A 9,574-nucleotide genomic window follows, 5' to 3' on the forward strand; every position below is an offset into this window, starting at 1 on the left:
AATTGCACATACTGTTCATTGATGTTTGTCGCTCGTTGGTTTTCAGATGTCTTAAGTTTGTCTTCAACCATGGGCATTACTCTAAAAAAAAACCTCCTTAACTTAATTTGTCATTTTAAGTGACAAAGATTGAAGTTCATTACATACTAATACACAAAGTGTATTGCATTCTTCTTTGCATTGTCTGAAATTTGGCACCCCTGTAAAACCAGTCTGCTTTACTTCCTTTCAGCAATCATGTAGTAAAGTTTAAGGCCCAGTCTGCAAGCATCTTGGTCGATGATTAATACTCTCCACTGGTCTTCTTCGTTCTAACTAACTAAAGGACTCTCAGCTTCTAAAGGCATAAATCCCCACTGTTTCAACAAATTCCAGTGGTTGTTAGGTTACGTTGGATTAACTTCTTAATTCTTTTGGTGAATTGAGGCAGTCTAAACCAACCTTTAGTCTACACATTGATTTCACCTAAAAAAAAAATTGCACATAACTAGTTGTTCCATTTTACAGTTTTTTATTTTATTTAATTTTTTATAGCATCTGATTATGGTCAATAAAATATATATATATATATATATATATATATATATATATATATTTTTTTTTTTTTTTTTTTTTTTTTTTTTTTTTTGATGAGAAACTGCAAATTTAAACAAACTTTTAGCATTTCTTAAAAAATTAAGATATTCATTTAACTTATCTTCATTTAACAAATTAAAAAAGAGAGAGAAACAAGCTCTTTAGCCAGGATCTTTTTACAGTGCAAAGTCAACATTATTAGTAAAGGTTATTTCCCCAAACTCTGCCCAGACTTACTCAGTTGTTTTACCATAAAAGCATAATTACATAGTTTGTGTGAATAGCATTTACCACTGTTCTTAGAGTAAACAAGATGCAATTTGCTGCTATTTGTTATTGGTTCAAGCAGGTTCTACCACTATTTACATGCAGTGTAAATATCATTTACCTTTTTTCTTTGTAGAAAATAGCCCCTGCTAGTGTATGCTGTAGTTATTCGTTGTTTTTAGCGCATTATTTTAAGAAAGAGTGTATTTACAATGTGACTTACACATATCTTACTTGTCCATTTCCCTTATTTTTTGTTAGATGAAGTTGTGCGCATGCCATATATACAGTATATATATATGAGGAAATTTTATAGGAAATTTTTGGTGCTTCATTTAAATTGCCTCAGATTACTTTAACAGTCAGGGATAGACAGTATTTCAAATACATGTATTTTAAATACAAAATACTATTTTGTATTTAAACAAATATAATCTTAGTATTTTTGTAGTTTCAAAGTACATAAAATACTTTTTGCCAATCAACCTCTTTATTAGACTGCTGATTTCCTGTATCAACAAAAACACTAAAAACAAAAAACTTACAAAGATTAAATGTATTAAAATACAAAATACATTCGACTTTTTCCAAAGGTATTTAAATACAAAATTGTATTTCAAATACATGTACTTTACACACAACTTTAGCCCAAGTTTGGAGAAACAGCTGATCTGTACTTGGCTGTGTTTCACCAATTGCTGGTAATATAGCTTTTGAGGGTAAAGGCTACAGAACAAGTCGGCACAAGTTATCTTGACTTCATAGATGTCATCTATGTGCACAGCCCAAAGCCATGCTCTGGTTTTTCACATTAGTTTTCACAATCAGATCTACTGAACTGAAAAATGAAGAGCTTCACACTACATCAAGTTTCTGAATGTCCATTTCTTTGCTGACAGTAGGGGACAATCATTAATGAGGCCAAATTAATGTCTGTATGTTTATGGTTGCTGTTTACCTGAATAATTTATGTGTGACACTTCATAAACAACCCTGAAATTAGAAATTTGTTGCACATCATTAGAGTTTAATGGGAATGTTTTTGACATTTAAAAAGCAGAGTAAAATAGTAGCAATAATGGGAACTTTTAGACAAGGTATTTTTAAAAAGACATGAAACCACTTCCCACAAACATTTCAGTGTCTGTCTTGAAAAGGCAGAAGTGCCATTAAAGTGAATTACTACTAAGGCATTTTTTCTCTACCCGTGTGGGATGAAGGCCGCTCTTGGCTCTGTGACATAGTGGTTAAAGTTCCATGTTTGTATTCCAAAGGTTGCCGGGTTGAAATTCTGGAAGGGGTGATTCATGGACTACATGCCAAGACGGTTTGCTGACTGTCTGATGCATATTTAACAAATGGCAAATTAAATATAATTGGCTGGTTTACAAGAAACCAGGCTGAGGAAGAGCTAGTCACTAAATTTGCCAGTTTTCTGTGTAAATGTCATCAAATCTTTGAAAAACTAGTTTGGAGTGCTCAGCAGAAAGTAAATTAGAATTGAATTACACTAATGAATTACACTACTGTTAAGTTTAGGGTCAGTCAGAAGAAAATAAGTTTACTTATGTTTACTAATGCTGCAGTTATTTCATTGAAAATACTGTAAAACAGTACTATTGGATTTCGTTTAGAAATTATTATTTTTTTAATTGTTTGTTTTTTATTTGAATATCTTTTAAAATGCAACATATTCCTGTGATGACAAAGGAAAAGTTTCTGCCTCATTATTCATTACAGTCTTCAGTGTCACATGATCCATCAGAAATCATTAAAATAAGCTGATTTGGTGCTAAATGTTATTGTTGAAATGGTAATATATATATATATATATATATATGTATATATAATATTTTTTCTGGTTCAAAAGAACTGCTGATTTGAAATAAAAAAACCTGATTCCAAAAAAGTTGGGACACTTTACTGTAATGATGTGGAAGTTTAAAATTTCAATATTCAGAATACAACATAGATGACATATAAAATGTTTAAACTGAGAAAATGTATCATTTTAAGGGAAAAATAAGTTGATTATAAAGTGGACAAGGCCATGTTTACCACTGTGTGGCATCCCCTCTTCTTTTTATAACAGTCTGCAAACGACTTGGGACTGAGGAGACAAGTTGCTCAAGTTTAGGAATAGGAATGTTGTCCCATTCTTGTCTAATACAGGCTTCTAGTTACTCAAATGTTTTCTATGGGTGAAAGATCTGGACTGCAGGCTGGTCATTTCAGTACCCGGATCCTTCTTCTACGCAGCCATGATGTTGTAATTGATGCAGTATCTGGTCTGGTATGTCATGTTGGAAAATGCAAGTCCTTCCCTGAAAGAGATGACATCTGGGTGGGTGCATATGTTGTTCTAGAACTTAGATATACCTTTCAGCATTGATGGTACCTTTCCAGATGTGTAAGCTGCCCATGCCACACGCACTCATGTAACCCCATACCATCAGAGATCCAAGCTTCTGAACAGAGCGCTGATAACAACTTGGGTTGTCCTTGTCCTCTTTAGTCCAGATGACATGGCATCCCAGTTTTTCCTAAAAAAAAAATTCAAATTTTGATTCGTCTGACCACAGAACAGTTTTCCACTTTGCCACAGTCCATTTTAAATGAGCCTTGGCCCAGAGAAAACGCCTGTGCTTCTGGATCATGTTTAGATATGGCTTTTTTTTTTTTAAACTTCTTTTTCCATTACAGTAGCATTCCTGTATGTGATGCAGTGCCATCTAAGGGCCCAAAGATCATGGGCATCCAGTATGGTTTTCAAGCCTTGACCCTTACGCACAGATATTGTTCCAGATTCTCTGAATCTTTGGATAATATTATGCACTGTAGATGATGATAACTTCAAGCTCTTTGCAATTTTTCTCTGAGAAACTCCTTTCTAAAATTGCTACACTATTTTTCACCGCAGCATTGGGGGAATTGGTGATCCTCTGCCCATCTTGACTTCTGAGAGACACTGCCACTCTGAGAGGCTCTTTGTATACCCAATCATGTTGCCAGTTTGCACATTGCTACCTGTCCCAACTTTTTTGTAATGTGTAGCTCTCATGAAATCCAAAATGAGGCAATATTTGGCATGGCATTTCAAAATGTCTAATTTTCTACATTTGATATGTTATATCTATATTCTATTGTGAATAAAATATAAGTTTATGAGATTTGTAAATTATTCCATTCCTTTTTTACTCACAATTTGTACAGTGTCCCAACTTTTTTGGAATCAGGTTTGTAGAAATCTCTATGTAGCCTTTTAATCTAATTACACTAATTACTCTAATTACAAATATTCACACATTTCTGCTACAGATCGTACATGTTTGACTGTTGTGAAACCACTCTTGGAGAAACAATCAACACAAATATGCATAGCTACTAAGTTGACAAAATGATGCAAAACTGCAGTTGCTCATGGGAAACAGCAAAGACTATACAAAAAAATAAATAATAAGAGCCTACTTCATTGGTTTCAAGGGCTGACAATGAATAAATAGTGTTGAATGCAAGGGGCTCATATTCACTTTGTCATGGATCTGAAGTTACCATGAGTGACAATACAGCTTTCAAAGGGTTTTGTAATGTAGGGATATTAGTGACATAGGTGAGCTAAAATTCCTTGAAGCGCTTCGTCTAAGGACTGGTAAATAAAGAAGTAAAATCCACATCCACTGACCTTGTGCCAGTGAAACATTACCAAAACATATCAATGCTGAAAACTGAATGACTGAAAACCCTCCCTGTTCTTTCTTCTTCATTACTGTGTTCCAGGTCACTGAAACTGACACGAAGACTGGTGCAAAAGAATCTTCAAGAAATAATCTGCCCAAAAATAAAAATTCGAGCATAATTTACTCACCTCTATGTCACATCAAATCTGTATGACTTTCTTTCCTCCATGGGACATAAAAGGTGTCATTAAATAATAATTCTTTCCTTTATGAAAAATGACTAAGAACTGGGTCTGTCAGGCTTCAATAAGAAACACATAAATGTATCAAAGGTTTGAAAACTGAAGACTGAAAAGACCCATGCACCATAATTTCCAGGTTTGTCCATCTGTGTTAATATAGCACCATCTGAGTTTTGAAAGCTATGAGGGTGAATAACTGATCCAGCTATTCCTTTTAGAAACGATAGAGGTGAAAGGCAACGAAATGAGAACAAGATCCTCTGCCCGCAAGGCTTGTACATATAACATTTATATGAACTTTCCTTCATATTTTCTGTAGATGAGCATGCTATTCAAAAGGATTTTCTCTGCTGGCTGAAGACACAGGAGACTAAACAGATAAAGAGACTGGAATCAACCCTATCCATGTCCTGGAGTCCAGGAATGGGAGTAAAATAATAAAAAAGTGATTCCCTAAAGAGCTGCTCAGGATGAGTGCATCATGGGGGATATTATTCTAACCAGGTATGATTACATCCAAGTCTACTTGCTCAGGAGGAAACTGAGCTGGACCAGAGGAAAGTAGCCAAGCGTGGGAATGAGAGGTAAGTATCTAGCCAAGCGTAACTGATCCAATTTAATTTATAACCATTTTAAGCTCACTGGTGCCAAATGGTTTAGCCCCGGAATTGGTTCTCAACAAATCCAGTTCCAGTTGTGAATCCAGTTGTGAATTTCAGTGAAACAGAAAGGATTGACCTCTTATAGAGCTCTCTACCTTTTGTTGTTTATTGCAAAACATAACAACAGAAAGTACAGATTCAACCACTATTAACTTAACCATCAAGAATATTTTTTTTCTAGCCTACAAAATCTTTTTGTCAGCCAACGTCTTAATCATGTTTAAGGGTGTGTGGCAACTCTTTGTTCAAAAGCTTTGTTCAAAAACACAAATACACCTTTGCAAACCAGTTTTACTTCTTAGTGTGATGCAGTGTTTCCATTATCAATTGAGAATTGATTGGATGATGAAAAGTGGGCATTACAGACCAAAATTACTAGTCATAGTGAGTTGCTAAAACTATGCCTATGCTGTTACTTAACATCATCCAATAGTCCATGTAACCTGTCAGTGAAGTCAGCAGAAAGTTATTTCAGAGGAAGAGAAAGTTACAACATTTTGAGTAAAATCTATGAATTAATGAATCGTTCAAAATAAACTCAAATGGCATTGAGGAAGTAAATGGGTCTATTTTGAGTTTTAGATGACTTTTAATTTCGATTTAACAGAAACACTATGTTCAGCCAAATAGCTTTATCATATTTATACGTTGGGGAGTATACTAAAGAAAGAGATTCCTCTCTCTTTAGGGAAAGTCCACAATAATTTACGGCCTCAATTTGATAAAAATTTTATTAAAATGAGTCAAAATATTCATAATAAATTCAAACAATGACAAAAAGATTTTTTTTTTTGGATTGTAGTAACCCTCTGTGAACAGACGCTTGACTCACTGAAGAGAGTTGCATTTTTTTTTTTTGGTTGTTGGCAGTGGAGATATCTGGCACCATCATCTTCAGATTTATCCCATTTGTCTACAGCTGTTTGATTGACACTAAAAGCCATGGGAGGAAAAGCTGAATAGGCCTGATTCCGGTTAAACACATGGAACACTTCTTGTGTACTAATCCACCATGCCCTGCACCACGGCTAAATATTCCTTCATAATTCCTTATCAGCATTTTCCTGAATTCAGACCAAAGAAAAAAAAAAAAGACAAAGAAATAACACTTCCCTTTGGCCCTGAAACTTTTGCACCAGTCAGACAACATCTGCAAAGGATCACACAAAGCAGGCATCCAGAGGACAAACAGTTTTGTCACTGTCCTAACAGATAAATATCGTAACAGCTGCACTTTAACACAACCAGCATTCTGAAAATGCCATTCATAAGGCATGCAAAAAGTTTTTTGGGAATAACGGTCACACTGTGTGAATGCATGCTGCAGGGTTGTGTGCCATTTGGAATTGAATTGAGGTAGAAAACTGGAAGTGATATTTAAGGAAGTAGAATTAAATTAATTGAGAATGAAAATTTAACATGAAATTTTAGACTACAACAGCAAAGTTCATAACTAGATATGTTGGAAATGCCACTAATATAAATTTAAAACAAGTTTATATTTCATCATAGTTTACATATTTTTTGGACTTTTGTGGAAAAGCACTTAATTTCTCCCAATGCATTAATTGTCTTGAATTTCTTTGAATCGCAGTTCAATAAATTCTTCATGCTGTCATTCTAGTTTAATTTCCTGCGGGCTGTGACTTTGTATGTGTACCACACTAAAAATCAATAAAGTCATGAACACATATGTTTTTCCATTACTTTACCTAATCAAATTATTTTAACCAATTTCAACTTTGTTTTTAAGGTATATGAGATTCAACCATTGTACTGCCAATCTGATAATACCTTAAATTTAAAGTAGAAGGATTATTATTATTAATATATATATATATATATATATATAATTTTTTTTTTTTTTTTTTTTTTTTACAGTGTATCAGGCTTTTTTGTTTTAATGGGGTCATATGATGCAATTTTAAGTTTTCCTTTCTCTTTGGAGTGTTACAAGCTGTTCATGAATAGATAAGATCCCCAAAAAATTGCAAAGACTAAAGTCTCAAACCCAAAAACTATATTCTTTATATATCTATTTTTTTACCTTAACCTGCATAAACACATTGCATTACACCAAATACACAAAATGATGTTATTTTTAGCAATAATAACCCTAACAACCACATGTTCAGCAATGCAAATCCATCTAATCCCTTGCTACTTATATTTTTGGGTCCCCATTTCTCATAGAAAGGAAAAATAGCACATTCAAGAGTTATATCTGATGGCTGGCAATCTCATTCTCCTTTTAAGAGGAATCTGGAAGCCGTTCATGGTCGTGCAGGTTGTGATGGACTCTTACGTAAGCATTGTTACAGATCTTGGCTTCTTGTGGTGCAGTTGAGTAAAAATCTGTTCTTCATGTTGAAAAATCAGATGTGTCCACATTGATTCAGTGAAAAGAGATTAAACAGAAAAGTAGACATAGCATCATTACAAGTAAAATCATACAAAGTGTTAACAGACTTTTAAAATAACAAGATGCTAATGCAAATCATGTAGACAAAGACAAGATGTGACAAACATAGGCTTTCTCTCAGGCCTTACTGATTTTTGTAAACTTTTTTAGCATCTTAAACTAATTGTACGATTCATTAGAGACAATTCATTCAAACAACGGAGAACTATCTTTAGTAATTATATACTGTATCAGCCAAGACAGCTGCTTGCACTCAGAGCAAGAATGTTTGTGGGATGCTGCTGAGCTGACGTACTTAAAACCTAAAAGCAATTTGCTTTCAAACTCCCAGCCACACTTGAGGCTGTTTTCATACTTCCTGTCTTCACAGGTCTCTGTTCACATTGGATCTGAAATGCAGCATGCTTGCAATACCAATGTAGTACCACCATGGGACAGCACTGTTTAAGTGACGTGACATTCAGCCAAGTATGGTGACCCATACTCAGAATTCTCTGCATTTAACCCATCCAAAGTGCACACACACAGAGCAGTAAACACACACACACACTGTGAACACACACCCGGAGCAGTGGGCAGCCATTTATGCTGCGGCGCCCAGGGAGCAGTTGGGGGTTCAGTGCCTTGCTCAAGGGCACCTAAGTCGTTATATTGCCGGCGCCGGAATTCGAACCCACAACCCTAGGGTTAGGAGTCAAACTCTCTAACCACTAGGCCACGACTTCCCAAGTTTTCCTGTTGGTCTAGAACAGTGGTTCCCCACCCTGGTCTTGGAGGCACCCCAACAACATTTTGCATGTCTCCTTAATAAAAAAAACACACCTGATTCAGGTCATTGGCTCATTAGTGGAGACTCCAAGATTTGAAATCGGTTTGTCAAAGAAAGAAGGTAAGCACATTTTGTAGTGTTGGGGTGCCTCCAGAACCAGGGCTGGGAACCACTAGTCTAGACTTGTTGAGGTTTTGCTATTCTCAGTATAAAATTAAAGATAAATGTACACTAAACTAACATTTAAAATGCTAATTAATATATATATATATATATATATATATATATATATATATATATATATATATATATATATATATATATATATATATATCAGAAAAAAAAGTACCATAACTGTACTCCACGATGATATCCAGGTTGCATTTCTTTTTGAACAACAACAACAAAAAATATATGATTGTTATCCACACTTTCACAAAAAGAAAGACAGACAGCTCCACATTAACTTGTTTATGTCTCATCATGTTTCTGTTTTGACGAACTGGTTCACGAGAGTCAGACATCTCAGTTGTTTGGAACCACAACCACTGAATGACCAGGCTACCAAATCCTCAAATCCTTTAGCCACGGTCTGAACAGCAATTTGATTGTTGTTTTAGGAAGTGTGTCCACAAGCCTATCTTATCTGATTGACTGAGATAAAGCAAAGCAAACAGCTATGACCATATCAAAGGAAAAAATATGAGATTTTATTCAAGAGCTGTCTGAACGGTGTTTGAGCATGTAGAGGTCTTATTAATTAAACTGAAAAATGCCCCAGCATCTGTTGTGCTTTTCTTTTACATTCCTGGCCCTGAAATAAACAGGTCTCTGGTATATCCAAAGACATGAAATGCTGCTAATGTATCAAACACCTTGTTTCATAATAGTAATTATTAACAGCAGTAGTATTTATTAACACTTAAAATGAATATAATTAATAAACTTACTATGTAATA

Source organism: Carassius carassius, chromosome 11, assembly GCF_963082965.1.
Source record: "Carassius carassius chromosome 11, fCarCar2.1, whole genome shotgun sequence".
Taxonomy (NCBI): domain Eukaryota; kingdom Metazoa; phylum Chordata; class Actinopteri; order Cypriniformes; family Cyprinidae; genus Carassius; species Carassius carassius.